The following is a 15,291-nucleotide window of genomic DNA, read 5'->3' as shown; positions in this document are numbered from 1 at the left end:
GGTATGTAGAGGAGATTGGGGTATCGAATTATCATAAACTAGCAATAGCTAGATTATTATATGTTGCGAGGAAACTGATTGCCAGATGTTGGATAAGTGAAGAACCACCGACAATGCGGGACTTCTATAGACAGTCTGACTATATTATGGGTATAGAAAACAGTATATAAGCTAAAAGGAAAAAGGCTGGTACCTTTGAAACAATATGGAATCCCTAGGCGGAGAGGTCCTGACCTCAGAAGATCAATGCTGCATTACTGTGTACTTTTATTTAAATAGTTGTATACATGCTTTACAGAGGGAAGGGGGGTGGGGGAAAGGAATGGGAAGTATGTTTTGAAAAAATTCATAACTTGTATACTCTTCACAGATTGAATTTGCTGGTTGTTTCATATTTTGCTATGCAATAAAAATGTATCTGATTTAAAGAAAAAAAAAAACAGTACTCTTCATCAATCTGGCTCCAACTTTCTCCAATTGCTGTTGCCAGATCAGCTTTGCAGGTTGGAGCCTTGTCATGGACCATTTTCTTCAACTTCCACCAAAGATTTTCAATTGGATTGAGATCTGGACTATTTGCAGGCCATGACATTGACCTTATGTGTCTTATGTTTTCACAGTTTTTGCCCTATGGCAGAATGCATTATCATCTTAAAAAATGATTTCATCATCCCCAAACATCCTTTCAATTGATGGGATAAGAAAAGTGTCCAAAATAACAACATAAACTTGTGCATTTATTGAAGATGTAATGACAGCCATCTCCCCAGTGCCTTTACACCTGATTTGCAGTCCCATATCATCAATGACTGTGGAAATGTGCATGTTCTCTTCAGGCAGTCATCTTTATAAATCTCATTGGAACGGCACCAAACAAAAGTTCCAGCATCATCACCCTTACCCAATGCAGATTAGCGATTCCTCACTGAATATGACTTTCATCCAGTCATCCACAGTCCACGAATGCTTTTCCTTAGCCCATTGTAACCTTGTTTTTTTCTGTTTAGGTGTTAATGATGGCTTTCGTTTAGCTTTTCTGTATGTAAATCCCATTTCCTTTAGGCGGTTTCTTACAGTTCGGTCACAGACGTTGATTCCAGTTTCCTCCCATCCGTTCCTCATTTGTTTTGTTGTGCATTTCCTGTTTTGGAGACATATTGCTTTAAGATTCCAGTCTTGACGCTTTGAGGTCTTCCTTGGTCTACCAGTATGTTTGCCTTTAACAACCTTCCCATGTTGTTTGCATTTGGTCCAGATTTTAGACACAGCTGACTGTGAACAACCAACATCTTTTGCAACATTGCGTGATGATTTACCCTCTTTTAAAAGTCTGATAATCCTCTCCTTTGTTTCAACTGACATCTCTCGTGTTGGAGCCATGATTCACGTCAGTCCGCTTGGTGCAACAGCTCTCCATGGTGTGATCACTCCTTTTCAGATGCAGACTAACGAGCAGATCTAATTTAATGCAGATGTTAGTTTTGGGAATGAAAATTTACAGGGTGATTCCATAATTTTTTCCTCAGAATTGAATGACTCCATAATTTTTCCTCTATGCTTTGTTTAAAAAAGTACCCATTACTGACTACCACATTTTTGTTCTTGATTTCTTTCAGTGTTTCTTAAAGCCAGAAAGTTGCCATTTGAATTCACTTTGGTTTTGTGCCATGTCTGTGATCTGCTTTTTTTCTGCAAAATTAAACAACTGAATGAACATCCTCCAAGGCCGGTGAGTCCATATTTTTTGCCAGGGGTTGTAGTGGCTCATTCTATTTTTTTCTCCTTTGTAATACTTTGGTTTGGATGATAATGACTACAGATTTTTTTTATTTTTTTTTATCAGATAGCACTCGAACCAGTGTTATTCAATGGGACAGTGCTGATGCAAGATTTTTTCACTGGCAATCTGTCAGTGAAATAAATTGGAGAATGTTGCGATTTCTCTTCAAAATCAGATGCTACTCACCCATTCACGTCAACATCAGACTGCACTCGGATGACATGCGAGTACAGTCCGATTTCCGCAGACTTACAGGTTGGAGAAATTTAGCTCTCCATCTTCTACTTACAGCGTGCTCTGAGCGAATCAGATAACATTTTGCGAACACTCGGATCAGAGTGCTATGTGTATAATCGGCCCGATTCTTTCGGATGAATCTATGGCCGCCTGACCGCTGCCTGGGGATTTTCCAACTTAATAAATAATTAGGCAAAGGCAAACAAATGACCAGATAAATCAGTCACTATTCCACCGCTGCTGCTCGGATTCACTTTGCAGGTTTGTCCTGAGGTGATAAGTTGCCAATAAGTCATACAATCGCTGCAGCCAATCACTGACCTCAGAGGTCAACATCTGGGCCGTCACTTGAGCAGACTGCAGAAAAGACCCGCAGAAAGTATCAGGGAGCATTTATTAAGTTAACCCCTTAATGACCGCCAATACGTCTTTTAACTGACCTGAGATATAAGAGAATAGCATCCGCATACAGGTGACAATCCAGCAGCTGTCGGCTGTACACTATCGCTGACTACTTGCTGCATCAGCCAAGATCAGTGTTGTCACCGTCCATATCTGTTTAACCCCTTAGATGCTGCTCTCAATAAAGGAGTATGGCTTCTCCCTCTTTATTCCCATCGGCACCCTGAGATCATGATTGTGTGGTCCTGATGTTTGCGGTGGCAATTCACGAGCAAATAGCGGCCTCAGGCTATGTGCACACGGTGCGGATTCGCAGCGTTTCTGGCCCTGCGGGTCCGCAGCAGTTTCTGCTGCGTTGTACAGTACCCTTGTTTGCAATGGTAAAACCAAAAACGCTGTGCACATGCTGCAGATTTTTCAGCACGGATTTGCTGCGGGTTACAATCCGCAGCATGTCAATTCTTTGTGCGGATTCCGCTGCGGTTTCACACCTTCACCATTGTAGAGGTGTGAAACCGCAGGTCTTTTGACCTGAGGTTTTACCTGCGGACTTTTACAAATCTGTGCGGAAAAATCTGCAGGACCAAAATCTACATGTGCACATAGCCTTAGAGTCTGCCTGCTACACTGACCTGTTCAGAAGTTAGCGAGATTTAGGTGGTGAGAATCAACTTTTTCATTCCTATCATGTCACTTTGTATTAATTACTGAAAAGCACCTGAAGTGTTAATAAACTACAGTTTTCATTATGTCGAGGGGTGCGGTTTTTAAAATGGTATCACTTTTGGGGGTTCTCCAATATATAGCACCACCAAAGTCACTTCAAATCTGGAGAGGTCCCTAAAAAAGTAAATTTCCGTGAAAAATGACTGCTACATTTTTAAACCTCCTAATTTGCTAACAAAATAAAATAACATTTTACAAATGGTGCTGATGTAACGCAAACATGTGGGAAATGTTTTTTATTAATGTTTTGCTGTGGTATGACTATGTGAATTAAAGGGATAATCATTCAAAGTTTGAAAATTGCTAATTTTTTTTTACATTTTTGTTTAATTTCTGATATTTTTTATAAACACAAAAAATATCAACCTAAATTTACCACTATCATAAAGTATAATGTGTCACGAAAAAAAACAATCTTAAAATCACTCGAATTTATCGAAGCGTTCCAGAGGTATTACCACATAAAGTGACAATTGTCAGATTTAAAAAATTTGGCCCCGTCACCAAGGGGTTAAGCATGTTATAATATTTTATATATTATTGACCCCGATTTGGCATCATTTTCTAAAAATTCTTACAATTCCGTGCAGCCCAGGCCTTAGGGTGTCTGGACTTTTGATGATTTCATCACAACTCGCCGGATTTTGTGTCTTAGGGGATTCCCATTGAATCCATTGTTATGCACAGTCCTTGGCCATAAACCACAAACCGCTATGTGTACGAGCAGATTTAAAGGGAACCTGTCACATTTCATTCTCTTAGGTGCACGGGCAGCAGGAATCCGAGGCCGGGTTCCTCGTTGCAAAAAACTATATTGCACTCTGCAGAGCTGTGTAAATTCAGACAAATAAAGATCTGAGACCAGGATTAGGTGACTAGTCACGGAGGTACGTGCCCGGCGGCTTCTCCCAGCGACTTCCCTAGACTAACAGTGTGATGTACAATGTCTGTGAGGTATGGGGTTTTGTCCACAAAATATGATGTTTTCTGTTGTAACTTTCCAGAAAGATCTGGCAGATATGACAATCCAGGCTGCTAGCTCTGCAGCTTCATCCCTCCTCCCTTCACACACACACAGAGCAGTGCCACCCCCCCTCCTCTACAGCCTGTGTTCGCACTAGTAATAGGAGACCCCCCTGCTGTTACAACCATTTGTTTCCTTCTCTCCTCTTCAGAGCGGGAAAAACTTCTTTGTTTGAAACGAATAAAACTATGAGAGACTATACCATAAGAACCAAATACCCTAGAGATATGAAAATCACATTTTTGTAATCCGGGCGGTCACAGCGTCGCTGCCGTGGTTCTGGCGAAGCGTAATCCTTTCAGAACCTGAGATATGTGTTCCAGCTAAACGGTGTATCAGAACTACTGCATATTTGGTCTTGAATTATTGTACTCAACAAATCACAACCAATGATGCCCTATATGGGTCTGTGCAGGCTGCCCCCATGGAGTTATGATTAGTATAAGTTTTCTAGTGTAATTCTACATCCAAAAGAGAGAGGTGGGATTAACCCAGCATGCATCTCTCCGTGATGTCACATAGCAAGTCTATAAAGCATTTCCTGGACAAAACCAGAGCAGAACAGCTCAAGTCGTCGTGCTAGAAAGACCCAGATGAGCGGAGAAGTGCAGCTCCGCCTCCACCCACCTTAGCCGCATGGTCTGCCTAAGGAACAATATGGAACTGTGAGTGTAATCTCTTTGTTTTCTCCACTTTTATTTTATACCTGTACTGTACATATTTTATGTCTCAATTTTATAGCAACTTTTATCTGTAATCACTGTCCTCTTTCGGAAAATAAATGAAATAATTATTTAGATCTGTCTCTATGCTCTAAGACTCGAACTATACGCCTTTGATAGATAATCGCTACTAATTCAAGGGGTTTGCCACGGACCCTCTTAATTTAACACTGTGAATTAAGTAACCGTGACTGGTGGCAGCGCGTGGTGCACGGCTATTGCGGCTTGCTGGCAGTCTAGAAGGGTCTTATATAGCTGAATGAGGGGCTGCGGCCACAGCTCATAATTCCCTTACTGCAGAAGCCTAATTGCCGGTTCACAACAGGCAGCCCGTCCGGCGACCAATTATCCTAGGTGCAGTTCCCTGACTGACCTGAGGGTAAGGGGGGCGCCGGAGAGCTGCAAGTTCCAAAGTGGAACTGAGAAAGTGGGATATACATAAATCCCCGCAGTACTTGGAAGATTGATAGCAGTGGTGGGGCATCCAAATTAAACTCCCCCTGCGGCAAATTGTAGAGCGAGATTAGCTTGCTGGATATTTTTGGTCACATGGTGCCAGTGTTGGGATAACTAAGATAAGCCCCACTGCGCCTGTGATAGCCGTGTGCCGGCATTGTGTCACGCCCCACCGTCCGCTGATACACCGGTGTCAGTGGTGGGATTGTGACATAGTGGTGACACAGGGTCCGCTGTCCGTCGTGTTTTGGTGGCAGCGGGACCCCCGTTAGTGTCGCCCGTAAGTAGACGAACGGCGGTGGGCTGTTCGTCACATATTGGTGGCAGAGCGGTGGGATAATCCTAGAGCATTAGTGATTTGGTTTGAGCAATCATTCCTCTCACTAAAGACCTGCACGGTTCCTGCGGGAATCCTGCATCATAGGTTTTGGAGAACAGACTCAGTGGTTACTAGTCCTGAGACATTAGTGTGTACTTGCAAGTATTCCCTCCCTTTTTCTCCGTTTTTCTTTTGTCTTTTATTTGGCAACCATGGCTACGATGGGAGCAGAGTGGTATAAGCAGCATAACAAGGCATCTCTTATTGCCCTCTGCGGGGTGTGGCGGATCGACACCACGAACAAAAACAAAGCCCAAATGATCGCGGCTCTGGTGCAACGGGAAAACGACCAGAGCCCAGCGAACGCAGAAGCGGGCTCAAGTGGCAATGGGGCTGCAGCAGAGGCTCCACTCATGAGCGCTGGCCCCACGTTCAACCATAACGGGGTGGACCCCTATCTGCAAATGGCCTTGGACGAACTCCCCGCCGAAGACAGTGATGGGCGGGTGAGGCTGATCCAGCAAGCTCGAGAGAGAGCAGAGCAGCGAGCCGAGCGCCAAGCTGAGGCTGAGAGAGCCGAGCGCCAGGCGCAGAGGGCCCATGAACTGGAGGTACTCCAGCGGGGTGGGAATGCCCCCACAGCCCGAAGCCGTGAGCCCAGCAGCGTCCAGACTCCTAAACCCCGGCCAGAGCATTTTCCCGTGATGGAAAAGGACGGGGACTTGGACACGTTCCTGCGAGCCTTTGAGAAAGCCTGGAGACAGTACCAGCTGCCTAGAGACCAATGGGCAAGGTACTTGACCCCAGGGCTAAAAGGCAAAGCCCTGGAGGCATTTGCTTCTCTTCCGCCAGAAGCCGATGACGACTATGTCGCCATAAAGCAGGCGCTGATCGCCAAATACCGGCTGACACCTGAGGTATACCGAAAGAAGTTCCGGCACCTCCAACGTGGCCCACATGATAGCTACAGTGATGTGGTGCAAGGACTCAGGACCCACTTTGACCAGTGGATCCATGGACTGTCCGTTGAAACCTTTGAGCAGCTACGGGACCTGATGATCAAAGACCAGTTCCTGCATCTCTGCCCAGCTGAGGTCCGACAGTTCATCCTGGACCGCGAACCAACGAACGCGGACAAAGCGGCGCAGATCGCCGACAACCACGAGGCCAACCGGAAGCCCGAGACGCGGAGGCCAGTCGCCACCAGCTGGAAAGGGGGTAAGCCAGCAACCAACCCCAATGCCCCAGCTAGCCGTCCCTCCGGAGGCCCTGTCCCTGTTGCCAACAACAGGCCGGCTACTGACAGTCGCCTGTGTCACCACTGCCAGCGGCCTGGTCACTTCTTTTACACCTGTCCGAACAGGCCGAAGAACCCCCCAGCCAAGGGCCCCGGGCCCAACGCCTCTGTTCTTTTGGTGGGAGGTGTGGTTGGGAGGGCTGACGACAACGTTCAACCTGTTCAGGTGGGGGCCCGTCTTGCTACAGGCCTCAAGGACACCGGGGCTGAACGAACCCTCATCCGTCCTGGACTGGCGGCCCCTGAAGAGTTTGTTGAGGGGAAAACCCTGACTGTCACCGGGATTGGAGGCACCCGTTGTCCCTTGCCAGTGGCACGAGTTTATCTCGATTGGGGTGGTGGGAGCGGGTTGAGGGAGGTGGGAGTGTCTGAAAATTTGCCCACTGATGTTTTATTGGGGACTGACTTGGGGTGGATGGTTGCATACTACGTCCCTGACACCCTTCCCCAAACTGATAATAAGGGTAACGTTAACCCTGATGATGATGATGATGACGGGAAACTGAATGTGTTACCTGCTAATGCCTTGATGAGTAATGATGCAACTAACAACCATTCTTTCCCCAGGTACGATGCTGATGCTGATGTGAATGTACCAAAGCAAACTGATAACCATTCTTTTCCTAGGAAGGATGATGATGATGTTGATGTATCTGTGCCGACTGAACCCGTTAACCCTTTCTTTGAAGCGGTAGATGTGTCCACAGGTACCGAAGTGCTCAGCCCCGTCACTCTGCGGAGTGAGACGGCTGAGGAACCCCTGGCAGGAGTAAGCAACGGTGCTCAAGGAAATGGGGAGGTGCATGGGGACCATGAGGAAGGTAATGCCATGCAGCTGACCAGTGCCACCGAGGAAGGTAACTGGCCCATAAGTAGCACTGCTCCTCAAGTGTTGGGGGTGGATGGGGAGGGAGAGCCCAGGGCAGCACCGGCTGGTGGGTCTGTAGAAATCCCCAGGGAGACAGCATACATAGCAGCTGTCACACGCAGTCAGAGTGCCCAGATCGCAGGTAACGCACTGTCTTCTGGACCCTCTGCTGCTACAGGAGAGACTGAACCAGAGGTGAACCCAGAGCCGGTTCCAGAGGGTCCCAGTAAAGAGGGGACCCTGACGTCACTTCTGGCAGCCTCCAGCATGGAGTTCCAGGCTGCTCTGCACTCAGATGCCAGCCTGGAGAAATTGAGAGGTCTCGCCGAGACGCCCACCTCCAAGTCTGATAAGGAGAGGGTGTTCTGGGAGCGAGGAAGGTTGTACCGGGAGACAGTACCCGGAGATCCTAAAAAGGAGTGGTTGAGGGAAAGACAGCTGGTCGTCCCCTATCAGTTCAGAACGGAGTTGTTGCGGATTGCCCATGAGATTCCACTCACTGGACACTTGGGGATCAGCAAAACAAAGGCACGGCTGTCTTAACACTTCTATTGGCCCAAGATGGGGACAGATGTAACACACTACTGCCGCTCCTGTGCCACCTGCCAAAAAGTGGGTAAGGCGGGGCCTGCTCTTAAGGCTCCCCTTATTCCTTTGCCGGTGATAGAGGAGCCTTTCCAGAGAATCGCGGTGGACATTGTAGGACCGCTGTCCGTCCCCAGCAGCTCCGGAAAGCGATACATTCTCACCGTGGTAGACTACGCTACCCGGTACCCAGAGGCAGTAGCTCTGTCTTCAACCAGGGCAGATAAGGTGGCTGACGCACTGGTGACCATCTTTTCAAGAGTAGGATTTCCCAGGGAGATGCTTACCGATCAAGGGCCCCAATTCATGTCTCGCCTAATGGAGGCTCTCTGTGAGAAAATGCAGGTGACGCAGCTGGTATCGAGTCCGTATCACCCACAGACTAATGGTTTGTGTGAACGTTTCAACGGTACCCTCAAACAGATGCTCCGCATACTGGTTGAGACCCAAGGGCGCGACTGGGAGCGGTACCTCCCACACCTGCTGTTCGCTTACAGAGAAGTTCCGCAGGCCTCGACCGGGTTCTCCCCCTTCGAGCTCCTGTATGGCAGGCAAGTCCGGGGACCCCTTGGGTTGATAAGAGAATCCTGGGAAGATGAGCCAAACCCCACAGAAGTGTCCATCGTGGATTATGTCATGCGCTTCCGTGACAAGATGCAGACCTTGACGCAGTTGGTGCATGACAACATGACGCAGGCTCAGGCTGACCAGAAGCGCTGGTACGACCAGAACGCCCGGGAGCGAACCTACCAGGTGGGTCAAAAGGTCTGGGTGCTGGTCCCCGTACCAACGGATAAGCTTCAGGCAGCCTGGGAAGGCCCATACGTCGTCCACGAACAGCTCAACCCGGTCACCTACGTGGTCACGCTTGACCATGCTCGGGGTAGGCGCAAGGCCTTTCACGTCAACATGCTGAAGGCGCACTACGAACGTGAAGCTTGCGTCCTACCGGTCTGCAATCTGCCAGAGGATGGGGAGGAAGATCCCCTCCTGGACATGCTGGCCCAGGCCAAGGCCAATGGGTCCATTGAGGACATGGAGATAAGTGGTTCGCTCACCGTGTCCCAGCGGTTGCAGTTGATGGCCACCCTGAAACTCTTCCGGCCCGTGTTCACCAACCAACCGGGGAGGACGGAGTTAGCGGTTCATGAGGTGGACACCGGGAATCACGCCCCATTACGGCGAACACCCTATCGGATCTCTGAGACGGTGCAACAAGTCATGCGCCAAGAGATCGATGAGATGTTAAGGCTGGGGGTGATTCGACGGTCAAAAAGCGCGTGGGCTTCACCTGTAGTCCTCGTGCCTAAAAAGGATCGAACCACCCGGTTCTGCGTGGACTACAGGGGGCTCAACGCCATCACAACCTCTGATGCCCACCCAATGCCGCGCATCGAGGATCTGCTCGAGCGGTTGACAAACGCCAACTACATATCCATCATGGATTTGAGTCGGGGATACTGGCAGATTCCCCTGAGCCCTGAGGCGCAGGAGAAATCCGCCTTTATCACCCCCTTTGGACTGTACGAGTCCACGGTCATGCCCTTCGGCATGAAGAATGCCCCTGCCACTTTCCAGCGGATGGTCAACCACCTGCTTCGGGGACTGGAGGAGTACGCAGTGGCGTACTTAGACGATATTGCCGTCTTCAGTTCCACCTGGGAGGAACACCTTCAGCACCTCCAGGAGGTGCTCAAGCGTCTTCACCAGGCAGGCCTGACCATCAAGCCGGGGAAGTGCCAGATAGGCATGCGCAAGGTCCACTACCTGGGGCACCGGGTAGGCGGGGGTTCCATGAGTCCGGAGCCAGGAAAAGTGGACGCAATCGTGTCCTGGCCCACCCCCAGGACCAAGAAACAGGTGAAGTCCTTCTTGGGCACTGCAGGGTACTATAGGCGGTTCGTACAGGACTATAGCGCCCTTGCCAAACCCTTGACTGACCTCACCAAGCAGAGGCTACCCCAAACAGTCAACTGGACAGATAACTGTGAGGCGGCTTTCCAAGCTTTGAAAGCAGCCCTGTGCAACTCTCCAGTGTTGAGAGCAGTCGACAGCAGTCGCCCGTTTCTGGTACAGACCGACGCCAGCGAGTTTGGCCTCGGTGCTGTGCTTAGCCAGGTCGACTCGGGGGACCAAGAACACCCCGTGTTGTACCTGAGCCGGAAACTTTTGCCGAGGGAAGTGGCATACTCGACCATCGAGAAGGAGTGTCTGGCCATGGTGTGGGCACTGCAACGTTTGCAGCCCTACCTGTACGGGCGCGCCTTCACGGTGGTAACTGACCACAACCCTCTGAGCTGGTTGCACACAGTGTCCGGAACCAATGGAAGGTTGCTCCGCTGGAGCCTTGCCCTTCAACAGTACGACTTCACTGTAAAACACAGGAAGGGCAGTGAAAACGGCAATGCCGATGGGTTGTCCCGCCGGGGCGAACCCGCTGAGGTGCGCATGGCCGATTACCGAGAGGTAATGCCTCCTTAGCGCCCTCTTAAGGGGGGAGGTGTGATGTACAATGTCTGTGAGGTATGGGGTTTTGTCCACAAAATATGATGTTTTCTGTTGTAACTTTCCAGAAAGATCTGGCAGATATGACAATCCAGGCTGCTAGCTCTGCAGCTTCATCCCTCCTCCCTTCACACACACACAGAGCAGTGCCACCCCCCCTCCTCTACAGCCTGTGTTCGCACTAGTAATAGGAGACCCCCCTGCTGTTACAACCATTTGTTTCCTTCTCTCCTCTTCAGAGCGGGAAAAACTTCTTTGTTTGAAACGAATAAAACTATGAGAGACTATACCATAAGAACCAAATACCCTAGAGATATGAAAATCACATTTTTGTAATCCGGGCGGTCACAGCGTGGCTGCCGTGGTTCTGGCGAAGTGTAATCCTTTCAGAACCTGAGATGTGTGTTCCAGCTAAACGGTGTATCAGAACTACTGCATATTTGGTCTTGAATTATTGTACTCAACAAATCACAACCAATGATGCCCTATATGGGTCTGTGCAGGCTGCCCCCACAGAGTTATGATTAGTATAAGTTTTCTAGTGTAATTCTACATCCAAAAGAGAGAGGTGGGATTAACCCAGCATGCATCTCTCCGTGATGTCACATAGCAAGTCTATAAAGCATTTCCTGGACAAAACCAGAGCAGAACAGCTCAAGTCGTCGTGCTAGAAAGACCCAGATGAGCGGAGAAGTGCAGCTCCGCCTCCACCCACCTTAGCCGCATGGTCTGCCTAAGGAACAATATGGAACTGTGAGTGTAATCTCTTTGTTTTCTCCACTTTTATTTTATACCTGTACTGTACATATTTTATGTCTCAATTTTATAGCAACTTTTATCTGTAATCACTGTCCTCTTTCGGAAAATAAATGAAATAATTATTTAGATCTGTCTCTATGCTCTAAGACTCGAACTATACGCCTTTGATAGATAATCGCTACTAAATCAAGGGGTTTGCCATGGACCCTCTTAATTTAACACTGTGAATTAAGTAACCGTGACTGGTGGCAGCGCGTGGTGCACGGCTATTGCGGCTTGCTGGCAGTCTAGAAGGGTCTTATATAGCTGAATGAGGGGCTGCGGCCACAGCTCATAATTCCCTTACTGCAGAAGCCTAATTGCCGGTTCACAACAGGCAGCCCGTCCGGCGACCAATTATCCTAGGTGCAGTTCCCTGACTGACCTGAGGGTAAGGGGGGCGCCGGAGAGCTGCAAGTTCCAAAGTGGAACTGAGAAAGTGGGATATACATAAATCCCCGCAGTACTTGGAAGATTGATAGCAGTGGTGGGGCATCCAAATTAAACTCCCCCTGCGGCAAATTGTAGAGCGAGATTAGCTTGCTGGATATTTTTGGTCACATGGTGCCAGTGTTGGGATAACTAAGATAAGCCCCACTGCGCCTGTGATAGCCGTGTGCCGGCATTGTGTCACGCCCCTCCGTCCGCTGATACACCGGTGTCAGTGGTGGGATTGTGACATAGTGGTGACACAGGGTCCGCTGTCCGTCGCGTTTTGGTGGCAGCGGGACCCCCGTTAGTGTCGCCCGTAAGTAGACGAACGGCGGTGGGCTGTTCGTCACAAACAGGTCTCTCCATATGTATGTGTATAGGGAGAAACCTGTCAATCTGGCTGAGCAGGCGGGGAGACGTTGGGGTGGACATACCTCCCTGACTAGCTACACAGTCCCTGATCCGTTGCCAACTATGTTTTTTACTCTATCACACTGCTGCGTATCAGAGTAAGGCCTCATTCACACATCCGGATTTCATCAGCTTTTTGTGTCAAAATCAGGATTATCTCCAAAATACAGAACAGGTGTCAATATTTCCATTATCGCTTTTCTCTATTCTCCACTCCTGGTTTTGGCATATAAACAATGATGAAAAACACTGATGTGTGAATGAGGTTTTAGACATACACGTTGGTAATGAGGGAGCCAATCTCCCCTTCATGCTGCCTGGAGATTTTGGAGAATGAACCATGTGACATGTTTCCTTCAAAATAGTAACTCTCAATCGCTACTTGTGCCTTTCACAATAGCCCGTGTTCCTGCATATTACCACTGTCTTAGGAGATGATTTAAAAGGGATATTCCCATCTCAAAGATCCAAGCCCAATATGTAGTAGCAATAATAATTCTAATAGCAAATGCCTTCAATTCAAAGTGTACAGGGTGTGATGGAGCCGGTCGGCATTTTATCTGTGGGATTCCACACCAATTACTGTAGGCTATGTGGGGTCCCCATACACATCACTGTACAGCCCAGGAGGTATGCCAACAGGGATGATGCCCCCAGATTTGTGAGGCAGGGGATATGCTAACAGGGCTGATGCCCCGATTTGTGGGTCAGAGGCAGGGAGGTATCCCAACAGGGCTCATGCCCCCCGATTTGTGGGTTAGAGGCAGGGAGGTATGCCAACAGGGCTGATGCCCCCAGATTTGTGAGGCAGGAGGGTATGCTAACAGGGCTCATGCCCCCCGATTTGTGGGTTAGAGGCAGGGAGGTATCCCAACAGGGCTCATGCCCCCCGATTTGTGGGTTAGAGGCAGGGAGGTATCCCAACAGGGCTCATGCCCCCCGATTTGTGGGTTAGAGGCAGGGAGGTATGCCAACAGGGCTAATGCCCCCCGATTTGTGGGTTAGAGGCAGGGAGGTATGCCAACAGGGCTAATGCCCCCAGATTTGTGAGGCAGGAGGGTATGCTAACAGGGCTCATGCCCCCCGATTTGTGGGTTAGAGGCAGGGAGGTATCCCAACAGGGCTCATGCCCCCCGATTTGTGGGTTAGAGGCAGGGAGGTATCCCAACAGGGCTCATGCCCCCCGATTTGAGGGTTAGAGGCAGGGAGGTATGCCAACAGGGCTGATGCCCCCAGATTTGTGAGGCAGGGGGGTATGCTAACAGGGCTGATGCCCCCCCGATCTGTGGGTCATGGGCAGGAGGGTATGCTAACAGGGCTGATGCCCCCCGATTTGTGGGGCAGGGGGGTATGCTAACAGGGCTGATGCCCCCCGATTTGTGGGGCAGGGGGTATGCTAACTGGGCTGATGCCCCCGATTTGTGGGTCAGGGGCAGGGAGGTATGCCAACAGGGCTGATGCCCCCAGATTTGTGGGGCTGGCTAACAGGGCTGATGCCCCCCGATTTGTGGGGCAGGGGGTATGCTAACTGGGCTGATGCCCCCGATTTGTGGGTCAGGGTCAGGGAGGTATCCCAACAGGGCTGATGTCCCCCGATTTGTGGGTCAGGGGCAGGGAGATATGCTAACAGGGCTGATGCCCCCCGATTTGTGGGTTAGAGGCAGGGAGGTATGCCAACAGGGCTCATGCCCCCCCGATTTGTGGGTCAGGGGCAGGGAGGTATGCCAACAGGGCTGATGCCCCCCGATTTGTGGGTCAGAGGCAGGGAGGTATGCTAACAGGGCTGATGCCCCCCGATTTGTGAGGCGGGGGGTATGCTAACAGGGCTGATGCCCCCCGATTTGTGGGTCATGGCAGGAGGGTATGCCAACAGGGCTCATGCCCCCCGATTTGTGGGTTAGAGGCAGGGAGGTATGCCAACAGGGCTGATGCCCCCCCGATTTGTGGGTCAGGGGCAGGGAGGTATGCTAACAGGGCTGATGCTCCGATTTGTGGGTCAGGGAGGTATGCCAACAGGGCTGATGCCCCCCGATTTGTGGGTCAGGGGCAGGGAGGTATGCTAACAGGGCTGATGCTCCGATTTGTGGGTCAGGGGCAGGGAGGTATGCCAACAGGGCTGATGCCCCCCGATTTGTGGGGCAGGGGGTATGCTAACTGGGCTGATGCCCCCGATTTGTGGGTCAGGTGCAGTCCACATCTGTCTCATGTAATAGCACAAGCATCCAATGTGAGCACACAGCTACACCACAGCCATGACAGCACTCACTACATTATTCTAGCTCCGTGACCTTACCGCTAGCCCACTGTGTGGGGTGTAGTACGGACCGTAATCCGGGAGTCAGTGCAGCCACACCAGGCCCAGGAGACGGTTACATCAGGTAACCAAGGAGACACGTATCTGCCGAACACCAATTGAAGGGAGCGTAACATCTCACATTACTCTAACTGGCCAATCAGGAGTCCTGACAGAAAGCAATGCTACCCTACGTGCCGGAGGCAGGCGCTCCTGTATGAACGCGGATCACACCGAGCCCTGCACTGTCCGTCACCAGGCGCTTTATACATAGGGTGAAGAGTATGGAATATGTGTCAGCGAGACGCGTGAACAATAAAGTGTTGTTGAAAAAGTAACAGTCAGTCGTTATGGTGACGGTCGGTAATGTGCGTGTCACGTGACTTCGCGGACGGCAGCTACTTGGGGTCAAACTTCAGCGCTTTCAGTCTACACA

At 50.0% G+C, this 15,291-nt stretch overlaps 1 protein-coding gene across 3 annotated transcripts in view; it reads right to left on the bottom strand.

Moving 5' to 3' along the window:
* Positions 1–15,070, bottom strand: part of ARMC9 (armadillo repeat containing 9) — a 322,758-nt gene extending 307,688 nt beyond the window's left edge. For 2 of the 3 annotated variants that reach the window (XM_073589303.1, XM_073589307.1), the window contains exon 1: positions 14,856–15,069. The gene's annotated coding sequence lies outside the window, so the exon portion shown is untranslated. Of the gene's footprint in view, positions 1–14,855 lie in introns of all 3 variants that reach the window. The other variant, XM_073589306.1, reaches the window with a different exon arrangement.
* Between the last annotated feature and the right edge of the window lie 221 nt (positions 15,071–15,291).

This window comes from Dendrobates tinctorius, unplaced genomic scaffold (genome assembly GCF_039654945.1).
Source record: "Dendrobates tinctorius isolate UK_male_01 unplaced genomic scaffold, ASM3965494v1 ptg000107l, whole genome shotgun sequence".
In the NCBI taxonomy this organism is placed as follows: domain Eukaryota; kingdom Metazoa; phylum Chordata; class Amphibia; order Anura; family Dendrobatidae; genus Dendrobates; species Dendrobates tinctorius.
Note: the sequence above shows the minus strand (reverse complement) of the source record. Positions and strands in the feature narration are given on the sequence as shown.